Source organism: Cibotium barometz, chromosome 14, assembly GCF_041138505.1.
Source record: "Cibotium barometz isolate CiBa-2024 chromosome 14, ASM4113850v1, whole genome shotgun sequence".
Classification (NCBI taxonomy): domain Eukaryota; kingdom Viridiplantae; phylum Streptophyta; class Polypodiopsida; order Cyatheales; family Cibotiaceae; genus Cibotium; species Cibotium barometz.
Genome location: NC_141059.1, coordinates 1,783,816 through 1,802,413, shown reverse-complemented (window position 1 = coordinate 1,802,413; position 18,598 = coordinate 1,783,816). Strand labels below are relative to the sequence as shown.

Sequence of the window (18,598 nt, the reverse complement as noted above, 5' to 3'; positions counted from 1 at the left end):
CAAAAAAATTTCTTTTTCTTTTTTGGTGATTTGTGATCATGGTGAGAGGAGTGTTTGTGTATGCCCCCGAAGACTAGAGCTTCTAGAGGCAATTCACTCCTTCGTTCTCCTCCTCGAACTAGTCGTCTCGTAGGGTTCTTCCTCGTTCCCTTACTCTTCCCTCAGCAACTTCCTCTTCTAACCCTATGGCTGCTTCACTAGGGCTGGAGCCATTGGCTACTGTCCTTAACCACGTGCAAGTTAAACTACCAACCCAGACCGGTGGTACAATTAATCCCCCACCAACCACTTCGTAGATTGGACCACCCTCGAGTTATACCTTTCCACCCCAAGGCACTGTGCAAGACTTCCAAGATAGAGCTACACAGCTGGAGAATGCTCACCTCATGGTGGAGCATAGTACCTCTTGGTCCCCACTTATCACTAGCATGTCTTGGGATCCTCCAACGGTTCCTCTAGCCCCGGAGGTAGCTTCTACATGGACGAGCTAGCCAAGCTCAATAAGTAGCTGAAGATTTCAAAAGGTTACAGTCAGCAAGAGGACGCGGCTGTGTGGTAGCGCTGAGGAAGGATATCGAGTAGCTTCAAGGCCAAAGATCCCAAGATGAGTCCATGGTGCCCGGTATCTAGTTCCCAAGGCCATCTTCCAAGTGATTGTCCCACCAAGAAATATTGCTCATTTTTCTCAAAGGTGAACCATGAGAACAATGAGTGTTACTACCTCAAGGGACTCCGACTTATGCAACAACTTAAGCACGGTTCCACCTCGCTTAATCCCTTTGTAGAAGGCTACATGGTGGCCCCAACGAGTAGTGCTTTAACTTCTGCTTAGGTCCCTAACCACTAACCAAACCCACCAGCCTTCTTGATGAACCATCAATCAGCAGGAATATACCCCCCAATCCCAAGCTTATATTAACCCTGTCACCAATAGCTCCTCCTACTTAACTTCCCCACATACACTTCCCTCCCCCATGGCTACTTATGTACCAACCCCTCAACTGCCCCAGGCCACGTCTCCTCAAGAGCTCAAGTAGCCGTGGTATCATACACCAATACCCCTTAACCTGGAGCAGCACTAACATACAAACCTCTACCTATGCAAATCCCATATCAAGTAGGCACTCTTCCAACCTATCAGCCGTACCTTCCACACGTGCCAGCCCCACAAACACCCCAAACCTATCAAAACCCACCCCCAATGGTCTATGCGACGGCGGCGGCTCCCCCAGTACCTCCGGCCGCTAACAACATGTATGGAGCCTGGCCTAACCAAAGGTTCCCCAATCGTCATCATCCCAACAACCCCACTTGACCTCTTATATAGGCTACCGTTGTGGGGGGAGCGGCCACATGCAAGCTTAATGCACTGTACAAGAGGGCTCACCCCCATGCCTACATTGTCCGGAGAGCCGAGACCACTACACCTTAGATTGTCCTAAAATCCCACTGGTTAACATGGTGGAAGCAGTGGTGTCATCTCCCAAGGCTGACACTCCAATAGTGGCAATCGTCACCCAGTCCTAAGGAGCCCCAAAGACACCAACTCCTCCCCTTGATGGGTGCAGCACACCCATCCATTGTGGAACAAGCTTATAAGGAGGCTGTGGAGGAATTCATTCAAACACCACCCAAGGAGAAGGAAGCGGTGCCTACCTTGGTCATTCCCCCACAACCACCACACCTTCAAAGGTGGGTGAGGAGTCTACCCAACCCAAGGTTAGTAATTTACATTGGGAGGTAATGTTGGGCAAGGGCAAAGGTGGAAATCACCTCTCCTCAATTATGTGGTTTGAGCCAAGAAATAGGAGAGCAACTACTAGGCTTGGTCCAGCATTGGGTGGATTCGAAGGCAATTGGGGGTGAAGCCACATCTAGTAGTAGTGCGTGACGGCCCATGCAGCAAGCAAGGGTATGCCTCACTGCTCCAGAAGTGGCTGATCACTGAAGCTCGAGGGTGACAGTTTTCGTGGGAGGAACTCAAATTACAGGTGGTTGGTGGTTTTGGTGTTAACATCATGCCTAAAGCTACTACGAAAGCCTTGGGTCTTCGAATTACCGAGCCAACTCCCTTTGCCATTAGAGTGGCAGACCAAAGGAAAGTGATACACTTGGGACTAGTTAGGCAAGTTCCTATCACTTTTGAGGGATTAGTATTTGAAATGAATTTTGTGGTGATAGACCTCCCACCAGCTAGAGGGGCCTATAGCTTGCTCATTGGAAGGCCTTGGTTGAGGGAAACTTGGGCGATCCATGATTGGGGCCTGGACAACGTGCATATCCCTAACCTGGAGGGGATGGTGACCTTGCCCTTGGAAAAAAGGCCCCGATGAGAGTGCAAGGGGAATTGCCCTACATGACATGATTCCCATTTGGGAGGGAGGAACTAGTGATGAGGAAGAGCAGGAGGAATGGCAAGGATTACCATTGGATGAGGCCTAGGATCCATTCGGCTCAGAAGGAGAGGTGGCATAACCTCTATGGAATTTCTTACATTCCTATGAGGGGTTCCAATGCAATATGGTGGACATAGTGGAGTTGGATCCAGACCCCATTCAAGAGGTGTCCAAAGAAGAAGAGTTCTCAGAAGAAACAGTAACACGGGATTGGATAGAATCCTTGCTCACTTTGGCCTCCTCCTCTGCACTAGTGTCTCAACAGGAGGCAATAGAGGTCATAGGTTTAGGGGAACCAGAGTTTTCTAAACAACCTAGAAAAAAGGTCTCTCAAGAGGAGTCACTAGAGGTGCCTTTAAACCCTCCTAGACACACTCGCAAAAGGAGAGGTAGGCAGAGCACCTCAAGACTAGGGAGGAAGCTTTGCTAGTAGCAGAGATGCCCGTTGGCTGGGGATGGAGGAACACATTGGTGATTGGCCTTTGGATGTCACCCCAGCCCATGAATCCTTTATCTCTCCATCAAGCAGCATTGGGCACAACTCCTCTTCCAACCACCACTTACCACGAGGAGGTGAGAGAGTTGAATCTAGGCACAACAGAGGAGCCATACCCCATCTTAGTGGCAGCGTGGGTCTGGGAGGACCCTTCCACTCTTCAGGAATCACCAACTTTTTCAAAGAATACCAAGATGTGTTTGCATGGACCTACAAGGATCTCCCCGGGATAGACTCAGTCATTTGCACTCACAAAAATCCACTAAAAGAAGGCAATCGGCCAGGCCAGTCAGGAAGGGCATCTATGCATGAATCCAAAATATTCAGAAGTGGTGAAGAAAGAGCTGGACAAGATGGAAGAGGCCGGTATCATTTCTCCCTTTGAGCTGGACAAGATGGAAGAGGCCGGTATCATTTCTCCCTTTGAGCACTCATAGTGGTTGTCACCTATAGTGGTGATCCCCAAAAAGAAGACCAACAAGCTCATGATATGTGTAGACTTTAGACCCCTCAATCAGTGCATAATCAAAGATGGGTTTCCCTTGCCCTTCATAGAGCGGGTTTTGGAAGATGTGGCTAGCCATGTGCTCTATTCCTTCATGGATGGGTTTAGTGGCTACAAACGAAGTAGTGATCGAGGAGAAGGATCAACTCAAAACAATATTTGTCACACAATGGGGAACATATGCCTATAGGAGGATGCCCTTTAGTTTTTGCAATGCCCTAGCCTCCTTCCACAGGACCGCCACCAAGATTTTCCAGGTGTTTTGAATGATTTCTTACGCATTTTTTTGATGAGTTCTCTAAATTCAGGGAAAAAAGGGCATGCCAAGGGTGGTGGTGTTCGTGAAGTGCCAAATATAGGGTGCTCTAAAAAATAAAAATTTAAAACAATCCCCCATTTAGTATTTTTTCCATTACAAAGAAGAAGAAGCCCCCTAGTAGTAATTTTTCCACAAATTAAAAAAAAAAACAAGAAATGTTTTTCTCTCACCTTCCACGTCCACAACACCCCCCCCCTCTCTCTCTCTCTCTCTCTCTCTCTCTCTCTCTCTCTCTCTCGTTGACCCCCCTCTCTCTCTCATGCACCCCCATAGCCCCTACTCTCTCTCTACTCTGTGTCTCTCTCACTCCACCCCTCTCTCTCTACTCTGTGTCTCTCTCACTCCACCTCTCTCTCTCTCTCTCTCTCTCTCTCTCTCTCTCTCTCCCCCCACAACTGATCCCTCCCTTGCTCTCACTCCCTACCCCTCTCATCGACCAACCCCCCCTTCTCACTGGTCAAACAAAAAAAATCCCCGTCTTAGTATTTTGTCCAAAAACAAAAGAAAAAAACCCCCCCTCTTAGTTTTTTTTTCTTCCATTACAAAACCAAACCCCCACGCCACCCCCCCCTCACTGACCACTCCCCATTCACTCGACGCCCCTCTCCTTCTCTCTCTCCCCCCCTCACCGACCACTTCGCACCCTCTCCCTCTCACTCAACACCCCCTCTCCTTCGCTCTCTAGCACAAAACCCCCCTCGTTTTCCACCTCATCACCCCCCTTTCTTCACTCCCCACCGACCCCCCACGCCCCCCTCACCGACCACTCCCCTCCCCTCTCGCTACCCTCTCTCCTCTCCACAATGTAACTTCCCATGGCCAACCTGATGTGCTTTCGCTAGTTTTTGAGAATGGTGTTATGGTGGATGCATTGAATCATCACAAATAGACACCATTGAGGTTGCTTTGCAAGAATGGAAGAGTAGCTTGCATTGCGCTTTTGGTGGAATGGAGAGCTATTGTCCTCATATTTGATGCATCCCCAAGGGAGTACTTGCATGCACTACCCTGCAAAAAGTGGGCACCTCCACTACCTTGAGATAATCTTGATTGTTGCCCAATTGCCTACCGTCACCCAAACTTGGGGCTTTGCCTAGTTCATCAACATTAAAGATGGGAGTGGAGCTACCCCTTTACACCTTGTGGGCCAGGTCACTTGCTACTACTAAGTAATGGGGCCCTTGTTTATGCAATAACAACAAAATCTAGTAGAAGAAGCCTTGGATTTGGGAGCACGCCTTTGCATTTTGCAGCATGAGGTGGGTTAATTGAATGTGTAAAAGAGCTTCTAGCATGGGGTACAGATAGGTTGTAGAGAAACTCTCAAGGCACACTCTTGCTATGAAGTACCATAACACAACATGTGCATCTCTTCTCAAGCCTTTGACTGTAGAGCCCTTGGTATGGCCATCTTCGTGGAAGTTTATGAGTAGTCTTGACCCCCTGAAGCGGAAGTTCTGTTGGAGGCAGCCTTGGCACATGCTAATGATGCTTGGGAGAAGTGGATATTTTCTATTAATGTGAGTAAAGTAGCTGATGGAGATCACTTGTCGGAATCACCAATGAAATAGAGGATGATGAAGAGGAGACGTTCTTCTTTTGGCTGCCCACACCCCACCTCCACCATCAGTTCTGCAGGGCTTGGGACCAAGGCCTCATCCCATACCACTCAGGATGGTTGATTCAGTTTTCAGTATTTTTATTTTTCTATAGGCATGTACTGGCCATAGCCACGTTTCATTTAACCTCTACAAGCCCTCCACTCTAACTTGTGGGGTTACGTTTTACATTATAAGGCACTAGCTTGTGGTCCCTAATTGTAAAAGATTTATAATGCTATGGGACAGGGCACAAGTTAGGTGTTGGCGCTTGATTTTCTTCAGCTGCCTTAGCTGCAGCTTCCATTTCCTTCTCTTTTTGGGCCAACTCTTTGTTCTTCTTTCGCCTCACGGAAAAATTAATATTCAGTTCATCCGTGAAATCGATTTTGAATATTAACTTAGTGGGAGGAAGGTTGCAATACATAACGTTTTGTAACTCCTCTCCCTAGTTTTCAATAAACCTGCGATGTGCATTGAGTGCACCAACATATTGCAGCCATTGAGTGCACCAACATATTGCAGCCATTGGGTGCTAGTTGTCCTCTCTTTAGCCTCCTATGATGATTGTGCGCTTTTGCCGCACAGGTTGTAGCTGGGGACTTGCCGAACACCGTATGCGAGCCACGAATGGCTGCAAGCATACAACCAAGAAAGCAAGCTCAAACAGAATGCAAAAGATGTGTCACTCACCGCTCAACCGCCGCCTTGAAGGATTCCCGCGCCGCAGTGAAGAAGGAGCCGCCGTCGCCGCTCTACCGCCTCTCCGCCGCCGTGCCGCTACACAGTGCTCGATCGCTCTCTCACTCTCTCTCTCTCTCTCTCTCTCACACACACACACGCAGAAGAAGGAAACCAAGAGGATAAGGCAAGAGCACTCTCGTATTCACAACACATGAGAACGAGGGTTTTAGGGTTACATTTGACTCTTATAGGTGACTTGGCCGTTCACACATGGGCGCCCATACATGGCCAGCCGATCCTAACCCTTACCCTGCTGATATTCAAGGTGCGCCTCTCATCGGCGATCACCCAATCCCTTTATCCTTAACATATGGGGCCGACAAGCCCGGCCCATGACTCAGAATATTTAAATTAATGACGTAAAACATAGAACGTCTCAATGTCCGTCATAGGTTAACATGCCCCCTTTCTTGATGTAGATTCCGTCCTCGGAAGCTATGGTATGGTAAGCTCGATATAGGGTTGTTGTGGTGGACCGTATGCAAAACAGGGAAGTAGAGTGAAAGTATGCTGGAATTCAAAAGATATAAAGTGTATAAATTCAAGCATGTTAGACCACAATGGATGTTGCTATGAGAACTTAGTTTAAGGGTCACATGAATGAGCTAGTGTAGCAAATTAACAAGAGTTTAAAATTATTGAAAGTAAATCAAGAGTTAGCAAGGTGTCAAAGGTTAATCAAGGTGTATAATTGGCCTAAGTCAGGGAAAATAACCAAGCTTAATAAATAAATAGATGACCACACTGTGTCTACTCTAAGAACAAGTTAATACCACGAGCCTAGGGACACAAGAAACATCAGAGTTACAGGAGCCTTTTGCCTTTATTTTTTTTACGCACGTGATAAGTTTTATACACAATGGCGACCTTCCTAAGGCAAAACTAACATCGATCCTGGTACCATGTTTAACACAAGGCATTATCCAAGAATCTATTAGCTCACCTTAGGCAAGGCTACCTCCTACCAACCAAGGCATCAGTCTGGAGTAGAATACTCCTCGCCTACCAAGTATCAATAAGGCGATAGGCCAACATTAAAGCACATCATAGACTTGTATTGCCATTTATTGTAGGCTCTTTTTTTTAAAAAAATAATTTCTTTTGATCTTTGCTCCTGAACTATAATTTGTCTTGCATCCTTTCGACAAAGGGGTAAAAGCTATGTCCTAGAGGTCAACACACACATGGCCAGGTGTTAAACATTAAGATGGTTTGATCCTAGACCTAAGACAATCGTATTCTAAGGTTAACTAAAGACTACATGCATTCTCAAGAATATATCCAATAAGGTTAAACTTATTAATGATTCACACTAGCACGTCAAGCAACTTCAAAAACTAAGTAGTACATTGACAATTTCCATGTGGTCATGCATTATAGTTCATGCAATTAATTGAACAGAAAAAATGAAAGAGAGTGGGTATGGAAGAATTACACCTGTATTTTGGAGATCTCCTTGATTCGATGAGAGAAATGCCCGCAATTTGATGAGATATTTATGTATGAGCGTTGCGGCTATCTCAGGACTTGAAAGCAAACCCACCTCAAACTTTTCAACCTGTATAATCAACTAACAAGCACTATACCTCGAGAGGCACATCAGTGTGAAAAATTAAAGACTCGTTTAAGGAATCCAAACTAGAAAAAACTTAAAAACACTAACTTACCTACTAGTCACCACACTACTACTGAGGATACGGTAAGAGGATGTTGTAGAGTCCTGGCTCTAGCCCTAAGGCTAAGCCTCTATCCGCATCATCCAAATAAATAAAGTCAACCTCAGTAGTGCCATGAGTTTCATCCGTCCATTCATCATTATCAGATATTTCCTTTTCATTTTCCCATCCACATAAACTCATCAAGAATGTAACCATGCGAGGATAGTCATCTTGTGGAAAAGGAAAGCATTGGGCTATCGGGGATATTTCCTCTACAGAGTAGGGGGTCAGTCATGGTCAATAGGTGAATTAGCCATTCTGATTCCTCCACATTTTCCTCTCTGGCGGCTAGTATATCTATATGATCCCATTCAGTTTCAATTACAGGATAGCACATGTGAAATATCTGAGAAAGGTACAGATGATACCTCTCACCAAAGGTGGGAGTGGATGAAGTGTATGATGATCGTGTATCTGCCATATCAACAAACACAGATATAGCATCAGTAGGTTTGTGATAGGTCAATCTAGTTCTTGATTGTATACGGATATTTATCCTCTTTTTGTGCTCTTGCTCTTTTTACTATTTTTTGTTTTTCTTTTCTTTGTTTTTTTTAAAAAAATGTATGAAGCTATATATATACGTCCCCTTGAATTTGGCAATTACATGGTCAGGGGAGAAGGTTAAGGAGGAAGCATTAGAATGTCGAGCATGAGTACATGCTCCCCCTTTCCTTGGGTAGATCATATTATTTGCAATGATGTTGCAGCCTCTTGGAACCAATTTGTCCAGCGGGTCATAGGTTGTGATGTGGGCAGATAGCTTTTTATGACCCTTGTGGCCACATCCAATTGTAGAGATGGTAGTGTACGCTCCCATTGACGAATGGAGGAAATGGTTTCCGACAATACTATTACAAGGGGAGACGTAGACTCATCGGTTTTTTGTTGGGTGTTGACAAGAGTAGGTGTAGAGCATGTAGAAACTTCTATATGAGTGTGTGCCTGGCATGAGGAGCTAGAAGCTTCATGTGGCTCCCCCCTTCCTGAGCTAGGTGGTAATGATCGATATCATTTGGGAATCCAAACTAACTCTGGAAGAAGTGGTGCGGAGCACTCTGTTACCTTTGCCTTACCACGGTCTTGAATTGTCATTGGGGTGGCAACAATTGGTTTGCAAGGTTTTACAGGTGATGTAGAGGGATTCAGCTTATGTTTAGGGACCCAAATCTGGTCATTCCCCTCGTAGTACCCTTGGGCTACTAATAAATTTTTAGGGATCCATCACGATGTTACATTGCCCTTTCTCGGGTCGGTAGCTGCTTTCCTTTTAGAGGTTTCTTGGTGGCTGAACGAGATTGAGCAGGGGAAGTAGTTATTAATGAAGCTTTTGGGACCCATCTGTATGTGTTTTTTGGCATATTAAGCGGAGCTTTAAAGACCACCCTGCATGTTTCCACTTTTGGCGTTGAAGCATTAGAGGGATGGCAAACAATCAAAGATGGTTTTGCCACTGGACTTTGTGATTTTTCATTATCTAACATTTGAGTGGATGACTTAGGTGCGGGATTTTGAGCGGTCAGACCTAGCGTTGGTTCTTGCGTTATGACTCGTCTAGTTGCCCAATCGATATTGCACTTGGTGGCCATCATCCATTTGCGCCCTAATTTTACAGTCCCTTCCATAGTACCAGCAGGCATAACCAAAAAGCTTTGAATTACGGTCCCCTTATCATAGGCAACCGGAGTGTGCAGAATTCCTGAGATAGGGGTTTTCTTCTTGTTGATACCTTGAACTTGGATAGCACTCTTGGATAAAGGTGGTTTTCTAAGTTGACACCACACGCCATATGATAGCAAATTGTGTTGCGCTCCTGTATCCAATAATGCATTATACAGCACCTCTCCGTAAGGACTCTGTAATTCAATTGGGTATCTTAGACGTGGGTCAGATTCCAGTGAATCCTCATCTGCCTCCTCGAAAAATGCTTGTGTAATCCCCAAGTTGGCTTCTCGTTGGCGCCTAGCATGCTGTTGACGTTCTTTGGCTTCAACTCTCGCTTGTATTTTCTTAAGCTCAGCTTGTTCTTTAGCTGCCTTCTTTTGATGGATTGCATATAACTCCTCTTGGCTCAGGGGGTCATAGTATCTTTTGAATTTACTCCCATTAAGGAATCCAATGGTTTCAACTCCGTCGAGAGTCTCCACTCTGGTACCTTGAGGGGTAATTTCACATACTCTATACGGTCCCTTACTAACATATTTGAGCTTCTTCTTTTCGTTACGCACTCCATACATCAGGACTTTATCCCCAATCTTGATGTCCTTGTCCTTGAGGTGGCGATCAAACCATTTTTTCCTTCTATCTTTCTCCACAAGGGCATTGTATACAGCCAATTGTCTTTCTTCGTTTAGCCTCTCAAGGATATATAGACGCTCTACTAAGGGATTACCATCCCAACCCTCTTGAGTAGCAACACGAAGACTAGGAATGACAAATTCCCACGGCATGACTGCTTCTTGGCCATATACCATTTTGAATGGTGTGCAATTAATAGCCACTTTGTACGTAGTACGATAGGCCCATAAAGCTGTTGTAAGCTTTAGATCCCAATCCGTGCGATGAGCTTCAACTGTCTTTGTTAAAACAGAGATTAATGTCTTGTTTGTACTCTCGGCTTGGCCATTCGCTTGTGGATAATAAGGAGTCGATTTATGATGGGATATCATGAAATTTGTTGTGAGCTCCTTAATCACATGATTTATAAAATGCGTACCATTATCGCTCACAAGTTCAAAAGGACAACCGAAGCGTGTGATTATATTTTCAAAGAGGAATTTGGCTGTTGTCCTTGCATCTACCTTACGTGTCGCCTTCGCTTCAGCCCATTTGGTCATATAGTCAGTGGCCACAATAATATAGCGAGATTGTGTGTTTCGGGCCGCTAGGCTAATTGGACCTACAAAGTCTAAACCCCACTTTTCAAATGGTTGGTTTACTTTGATTGGATGTAGGGGCATCTGATCTTTCCTCTGGGGTTTCTTGTATCGTTGGCATTCATTGCGCAACCCTTCACAAAGAGTGATGCATCTTGGAACATAGTGGGCCACCAATACCCTGATTGTAAGATCTTTCGCGCAGTTAAGTCTCCTGAGAAGTGACCACCGGCTACGCCCATATGCGCCTCTTGCAAAATGTATAGATACTCATCCTCTCGGGCACAACGCCTAAGAACTTCATCCTTTCCTCGTTTAAAAAGAGTCCCGGCTATCAGGCAATAGGGTTCGCATTCTTTGATTAGCTTTCGAGCTAGATCTTTACGAAGCTCCTTGGGTGGAAAGCCATTAACCAAAAAGTTAACAATCTTCTCACTCCATTCAGGCATTGTCTCCACCATGAACAGGGAAGTGTCCGGTAAGTCATCATCAACCCCCGTAGGAGCCTCACCATTAGGTATGCGAGACAAATGATCAGCCATAACATGTTTTTTGCCAGGTCTCACAACAATAGTGAAATCAAACTCAAGAAGAATCAATAGCCATCGTGTGATTCTTCCTGTGGAGCATGGTTTGTTTACCAAATACAACAATGCTTGATGATCCACATAGAAAACAAACTTGGTGGCAAGGAGGTAATAACGAAATTTCCTTACTGCATATATCATTGCCAACCCTTCTCGCTCCGTAGTGGTGTAGTTCATCTCAACATCGTTCAGCTGGCGAGACTGGCAAAGCTAATGGGGTAGTCTAGCTTGTGTTCTCCAGGTTGAGTTAACACACACCCAATAGCAAAGTTTGATGCATCAATATGCACATGGAAGAGTAAATCCTAGTTAGGCATTCTCAAGATTGGAGCACTCGCCAAGGCCTTCTTTAATAGCTCATAGGCACGGTCCAAATAAACTCGATGAGAAGCTTATACAATGGTCGAGCTATCTCGGCGAAGAAGAGAATAAACCTTCGATAATAACCAACGTGGCCCATAAAGTGTTGGACTCCCTTATAGTTGGTGGGTGGTGGCAATTCTAGAATGACCTTGATTTTACTCTCGTCAGTGGAAATCCCATTTTTGGACACTATATGCCCTAAGATAACTCCGTGTTTAACCCAGAATTGGCATTTGAAAGGATTCAAGGAGATGCGATATAATCTACACCTTTCAAATATTTTTCGTAAACACATCAAGTGCTCATCCCAAGAGGAATGAACACAAAGATCATCTAAGAAAGCTTCACAGAAGTCCCTTAGATATTCCTTAAAGGCCGTGTTTATCAATCGTTGGAATGTTGCAGGTGCATTGGTCAAGCCAAAAGCCATGACGCGAAAGGCAAACACTCCAAACTCCGTGATAAATGTTGTTTTAGCTTGGTCCTCGACTGCAATTGTGATCTGATCGTAACCCGAGTACCCATCTAAAAAGCTATATGCCTCTTTGCCTGCCACTCTTTCAAGCACATGTTCAGAATATGGCAAGGGGTAATGATCCCTTCTGGTGGCTGCATTAACCTTTTTGAGATCAACGCACACTCTGAGTTTCCCATTCTTCTTTGGTACGATGACTATTGGAGAAACCCATTCTGAGTGCTCAATAGGGTATATGAATCCACATTTTACAAGCTTTTCAATTTCCTCTTGTACAATCTTTGCGTACTTAGGATTCATTGGGTAGGGACGTTGCTGGACTGGTTTAGCACTGCTAATCATTGGAATCATGTGTTGCACCACCGAGAGTGGAACACCCTTCATATCATGATATGTCCAAGCAAATATGTCCTTGAATTCTTTAAGAAGCTTCGTAAGTGTAGCTTCTTCCGCCTTGGTGAGGTCTTGAGCAATAAAAACTGGTTTAGACTCCTCACCCGGATCTGCTAAGTCTATCTCCTTAACTACCGCAGGGCCATCGTAGACACCGCTACTCCCATTGGTAGGCGTTCGTTGGGCTTTTGTGTAGACCACTTTACGTTCCCCTATGGTAAATGATTTGAAATGCTCGGGTGCGGGGTGTAAGTCTACTGGTTCTTGTTGTGCCAGGCTTTTTTCTTTCAATTTCGCTTCCTTTTGTCGCTGAGCCAACTCTTGGTTTTGTCGCCTTCTTGCAGTACGACTTAGTTTCAGCTTCTCTTCGATTCCTAATTGGACGATGTCATGAGGTTGCGGAATACACCACATGACACTTTGGAGGTATTGTCCCCAATTATCCGCTAACTTCCGATGATATGAGCACCAATGGCTCCTACATAACTAAGCCATTCTGCAGTGGATCTTTCCTTGTTTATTGCAGTGCGTACATTAGCTCGATAGCGTTGGTGCTTATGTCTCGTTTTCTTCTTACCAAGTTTTTGATTTTGTTTCTATCAGATTCGGACTCACTTGGTCGATCTTCACTTTCGGATGAACTGCAGGAGGTCACTGCCCTAGGCCTTGAGCACCTTGCTTTCACATTTGGGTGAATATTTGATTCTTCCCCCCCATCAGGCTCAGGGTCAGGTTCTTCTTGAGATTCAGACTCAGAGTTGCATTGGTCAGAGTCTTCGCTACTTTCAGTGTCAGTGGAGTTTGCCACTTTCTCGCCATCAGCAGGAGTCAAGTGCATAACACCTATCATGTTTATTGGCACTAACGGTGGCATATCTTGCCCCTCAGGTGTTACCCAACTTGTGCCTCTATTTTCCCATGTGTCTATGGTTGCCGCTAGGTGTACCCAATCCACATTATCCGACTCAGTCATACCCGGTAGGACATCCATATAAGGAGAATCTTTCCCATCATCAGTCTCTTTTTTGCATGTATAGCAATACCTTAATGGGGCTGAGTGAATAGTGGTATCCGATCGATTATCGATGATAACTTTGCTTCCTAAAGGATGCGCACGACCATTCTCAAGATCAACTCGAATGACAGAGTCCTGGAATTAACACCATATTAGATAATTTGGGAAAAACCCCATTCCCATTTGAAAAATGGGAGCATGGGGAACTTGTCCAAAAGTTTGTCAAAACTCCCTCATGTGACATATCATCGGAAAGATCTTGAAGAGTAGAATCTAAATCTATAATCTCTGACAAATTTGGAGTTAGTATGTTTAAGATATGTCCAAAACTATATGGAGTAATTGATTCCCAAAATGTGAGATTTTTCCCAAATTACCTAATATTGACTTAATTGTAGATAGACATGGTTTTTCGACCAGTCATGCACCATTTGTGCTTCCCTCATGAACGGACATCCTAAGATCATTTGATATGACATAGGATGCTTGGAGAAATCCATTACAATGAAGGTATGTCGTACCTTGTATCCCAGAACCTTGATCCTAAGGTCCCTTAACATTCCAATAGGTTTAGCAATAGTTCCGTTTGCCATCTTAACCACTATGTTTGTGACTTCGAGGTGAGGTCTCCCCATAGATTCCCAACAGTTTTTAGTCACAATGCTCACTCCAGCACCACCATCAAGGATTCCCTTTAGAGTTAATCCCTTGGTAGTAATGGGGAGGGTTGCATTAGATTCGTCACCTTCAAAGTACTGTCCCAACTTGTTAACAGGAATTTCAACGACCGAATCTTCATCTAAGTTGGGTTGTAGATCCCAATGCTCCCCTTCATCTTGAAGCGTGTCAGGTCTATCCATATTTACGAATTGTGGTAGCCCCGCCTTTAGTTCTCCATTGAGAAATGCCCGAAGAGCTAAGAATAGCTCAGGATCTCCGTATAATTTGGATATGATCGTGGCTTGATTTCAGAGGACATGAAATCCATTAGCTTAGACACATTCAATGGTACTTTTTGAGACATCGCCCCTTGACTAGGGACTGGTGAAGATGGAATCACTTCCTCTTCGATGGGGTTAGGCATTCCCTCACTAAACATTCTTTCAAGCAAAAAGGGTGTTTGCCCACTTCCTGATGTCCTATCCTCACTTTCTTCCCGAATGATACTAGGTATAGCTAACGGTTTATGGTTCCTGTGAGGCTGAACTTGCGTAAGAAACACTGTGTCTGGAATTTTGATTTTTCTCGGGTTTGGCTCCAGTTCTCTTTAAGTGTTGCACTTGTTCAATCTCCTCAACTGGGTTTGGGTAAGTACCAATCTTTTTCTTGAGGGTTTTTGGCCCACGTGGCTTGTCTTGGGGAATCTCAGTCAGTTTGGGTGGTCGAGAGGGCATTAACTGACTTGGTTGTGGGGCCGAGGAAGTTTCCTTCTGTTTCCCCTTATTTATGTACTCGCTTGTTTCCCCTTCGTTGAGCTCCCGAGTGGGGTCCTCCCTTAGGGTAGTCGCTTTGGTCCCCATGGTTTCTATTGAATCAGAATCATCTTCAGTATCATTCATATACACGGGGTTGTCTCCTGTCCCTATGTTAGTCTTTGAACTAGGCTTGGAGCTCGTGGCATTAAGCGATCTCTTCCGCCGTGTTTTCTTTTTCTTTGCCTGAGCGATTGATGCAGCATCCCTCTCTTCAAGAATGTAGTTTTGATTTTGAAGCATTGACCATGTAACTACATTCGTGGGTACAATGGGTGTGGTTCCTCGTGCTTGGTTGGTGACCTCAACCAAATTCAATGGCGTAATCTTGGGTGCATTAGGATTATGTGGACATTGAGCGATCAAATGATCTATGCCACAACGATTACATGTAAGTACCGGCATTCCCAATGTGCTCCCTTGATTTGGTTGCATTTGAGTAGCGATCTTCTGTAGCCTATTAGGGCACTCCGCTACACGATGCAGTCCACCACAATCGTAGCATTGAAGAGGTGGTCTCCTCGCCAAGGTATTAAGGTTTTGCCCCCTTGTTGGCGAGAGCAGCCGCTTGATATACAGGCTTGACTTGCCCGAAATGATCCTCCATGTAGTACTGGGGAATCATTTCAAACGTATCAATCCCATATGGAGCAGTGGGGTCTATCTCCTCTTCATAATCCCCACACGCACTATGTGACTCACAACCCATTTGGTTTATTGGGGTTATCCTTGTGGATGTGGAGGTTGTGGTCCTAGCACTGGCGGTGGTAACGGCACAGACTGGACTACATTCAGATTCCTTGGAACTATGTGCTGTGAGGGTTGCTCGACAGGTTGTGCAGGCATCAGCGCGGGTACTTGAGGTGTGTTTGACCAGGCTAGTGGTGCCTGATTTGCCAACATTCGCTTAAGTACTAGGCAATCCTTAGATTGATGGCCGTACTTACCACATGCATTGCAATTCCCATTGAATTTGACTCTGAATGTGGGACATTCACTCGTGCTATGTGGTCCTAAGCACACCGAACACCATTGTTGCTCTCTTCTTGTGTACATATGGCTATTTTGAGGAGCTCGATTACCCCTAAAGTATTCTTGGGTGGAGAGTCTTAGTAAGGTCGGTCATCACAGACATTTCAGATATCTTGGGCTCCTTGGCAATAGGTTTCATCGTCATTGGCTCGTGCCTAGATACTTGCGAACTAACGGATTTTGTCTCCGAAGACACCTTTTTACCTGCAATCATCAAGTTGTCTTCTAACTGGATTGCATTGGCAGTGACTGCTTCCCACGTCGTAAGACCTCTAATGACTAGGCCATTGTATATGTCCTCGTGGCGCAATCCTCGGATGAATCTATCGAGCAGTTGGTTATTATTGAAGCGTTCGGGAGTGCAGCGAGAATTTAGATGCTTCAATCGACTTATAAAATCTCTCACTGACTCCCCTTCCTCGCGTTCAGCTTTTTGGAGTTGAGATACTACTCCCCAAAGCACACCCTCACGTATGTATTCTTTCAAGAACAATCTCTTGAGAGTGGGGTAGTGAGTGCGTTCTTCAACCCTTAAGGTTCGATACCAATCTCCGGCCTTCCCACTCAAGGTTAAGCCTAAGGCTTTACACTTATACAGCTCATTGTGCTCTTCCAAGGAATCACACGCGTGTTCAAAGACTTCAATGTGCTTCCTAACATCCTCATTACCACTGAAGTTTTGAGTGAGCTTAGCCACTTGTACTGCCTTGCTTCTAGGTTCTCTCTCAGGCATACCCCGCATGTTTTCCGCAATAGATCGTCCGATCGTCTGAGCAAACGCTGCGAGATCACCTAGGTGAGCAGGCATAGCTGGTGGAGGCACTTCTGGGATAGCCTGGCTGATAGGAGTTGGCGTTGGTCTGAGTATGTTGGCAAATGACGTAGGATATGATATGTGACTAGGCCTAGCTCCTCTTGGATAAGGGTTGTGATAAGGCGGTCGTGGAGCATACGCCATTGGCATACTAAGAGGCATAGGAGCTACATGAGCATGAGTAGCGATAGGTACATATGGTCGATAGGCACTGGCACGCGCTGTTGTAGGTATTGTTCCACTAAGTAGCGGCATCGTACTAACTACAGCGATAACACATGCACCTTCCATCATGCTCATCATTGGGGTAGGCATTGTGGATTCCTTAATGGAAAGTTGAGCCAAGGTTGGAAAACTAAAGTTACTGCTCGTGGACTCAACCTGCATTGAGACTCCAGGCGAAACAACATACGAAGGGTCTATGGGACTCACCGAGGGAGTCTCCAATTGTGATAGGGTTGGTTGTTTGGCCTTGCCCGTATCCAAAAATCTCATAGGGCCAGTGGAAACTAAGTTCACTCCCCTATTTTGCCTCTCAAATTGGATAATTCTATGAATAACCTCACATATCATGCGTTGTTGCTCCTCTAGATTAGTGGCGCTAGATGTAGATCGTAGGACTTCTAACCAACCTACATGGTATGTGTAACCTGTGTATAGGTCAGTTAGAGTCTCTGTGTGTAGATCATATTCCCAATTTTCATTGAGAAATATCCCATCTAGACTTGGTGTGCCAAACGGTTCTCTTGAAGTGGACGCAATGTTACTCCTTATGGATTGGCTTCTAGGGACCTCTACTTTAGGAAGAGCATCGGAATGTGGTAGCTCAATAGGGCCCTCATTAAATGAAGTGGGTAGAATATCCACATGGACACTCTTTGGGAGGGTAGGGTCCACATAAGATGTGAATGGCGAATCTACTACCCCTCCTTCCTCATTTACTTCGCTTGTCGCATGTTCAGAGCATGTAGCTCTACTAAAGGTCTCTATTAGACGACTAAACATGCTAGATCCGGGTTGTGGGGCCCACAGTGGCATGTTTTGGCTTGTCTCCTCAGGGTTCTTGGCAGGGTGCCCTTCCATGGCTTCTGAGTCAGAGGACGAGTCACTATCCACTATTCGTGGATCTTGGGTTGCACTCCCTTGGGTTCCAGCCGAAGGCCAAGATGCTAACGTGGAGGGATGGTGTGAGCCTGCGTAAACTGAAACGCTTTCTAGTGGCTCAGGCTCTAGCACCCGACCAGAACATAGATGCATGTGACGTGGGTACCCTACGTGCGTTGGCAATTACACAAGTGGTTTCTTAGGTGTTTTGCACCCCGTTTTTACTTGTTTTTAGATTGTTTTTAACTCGTTTTTGACCCCCTTACTTACGGTCGAACTTGGACTAGGGCATGTGATAGCTCAAAACGAGCGTATCGTTTAAAGGGTCCTAGCGTGCTTTATAGCACCGTGTTTGCCTATCCAGAGCTCCTGTGGTCCTCAAAACAGTCTGTTTCCCTATGGGGGGAGGGGCAAAAGCCTATTTGCTTGTGGAGGAAAGGGTGAGGGCTTTATCCCACATGCTCACTTTACTCCTTGGGGAGTGGGCTACATATAGGGCACAACTTTCCATAAGCTCTCACTTGAAAGAAAGCTATGGAGGCTCACTCTCCTATATATATATATCAAAAGACCGAGACCGAGGCCGGGGTTGTAGGTCAATTAGGGTTCTTTCTTTTCAAAAAAATTTTCTCCAATTAAAAAATCTTTCCTCTCCACACGTTTGGTTTTTTCCTTATAAATAAAATTTAAT

The 18,598-nt window shown here is 45.2% G+C and overlaps 1 pseudogene; it reads left to right on the top strand.

The window, feature by feature from the left end:
* Positions 1-2,520: 2,520 nt before the first annotated feature.
* On the top strand, positions 2,521-5,287 carry LOC147631543 (E3 ubiquitin-protein ligase XB3-like; annotated as a pseudogene).
* Positions 5,288-18,598: the final 13,311 nt, after the last annotated feature.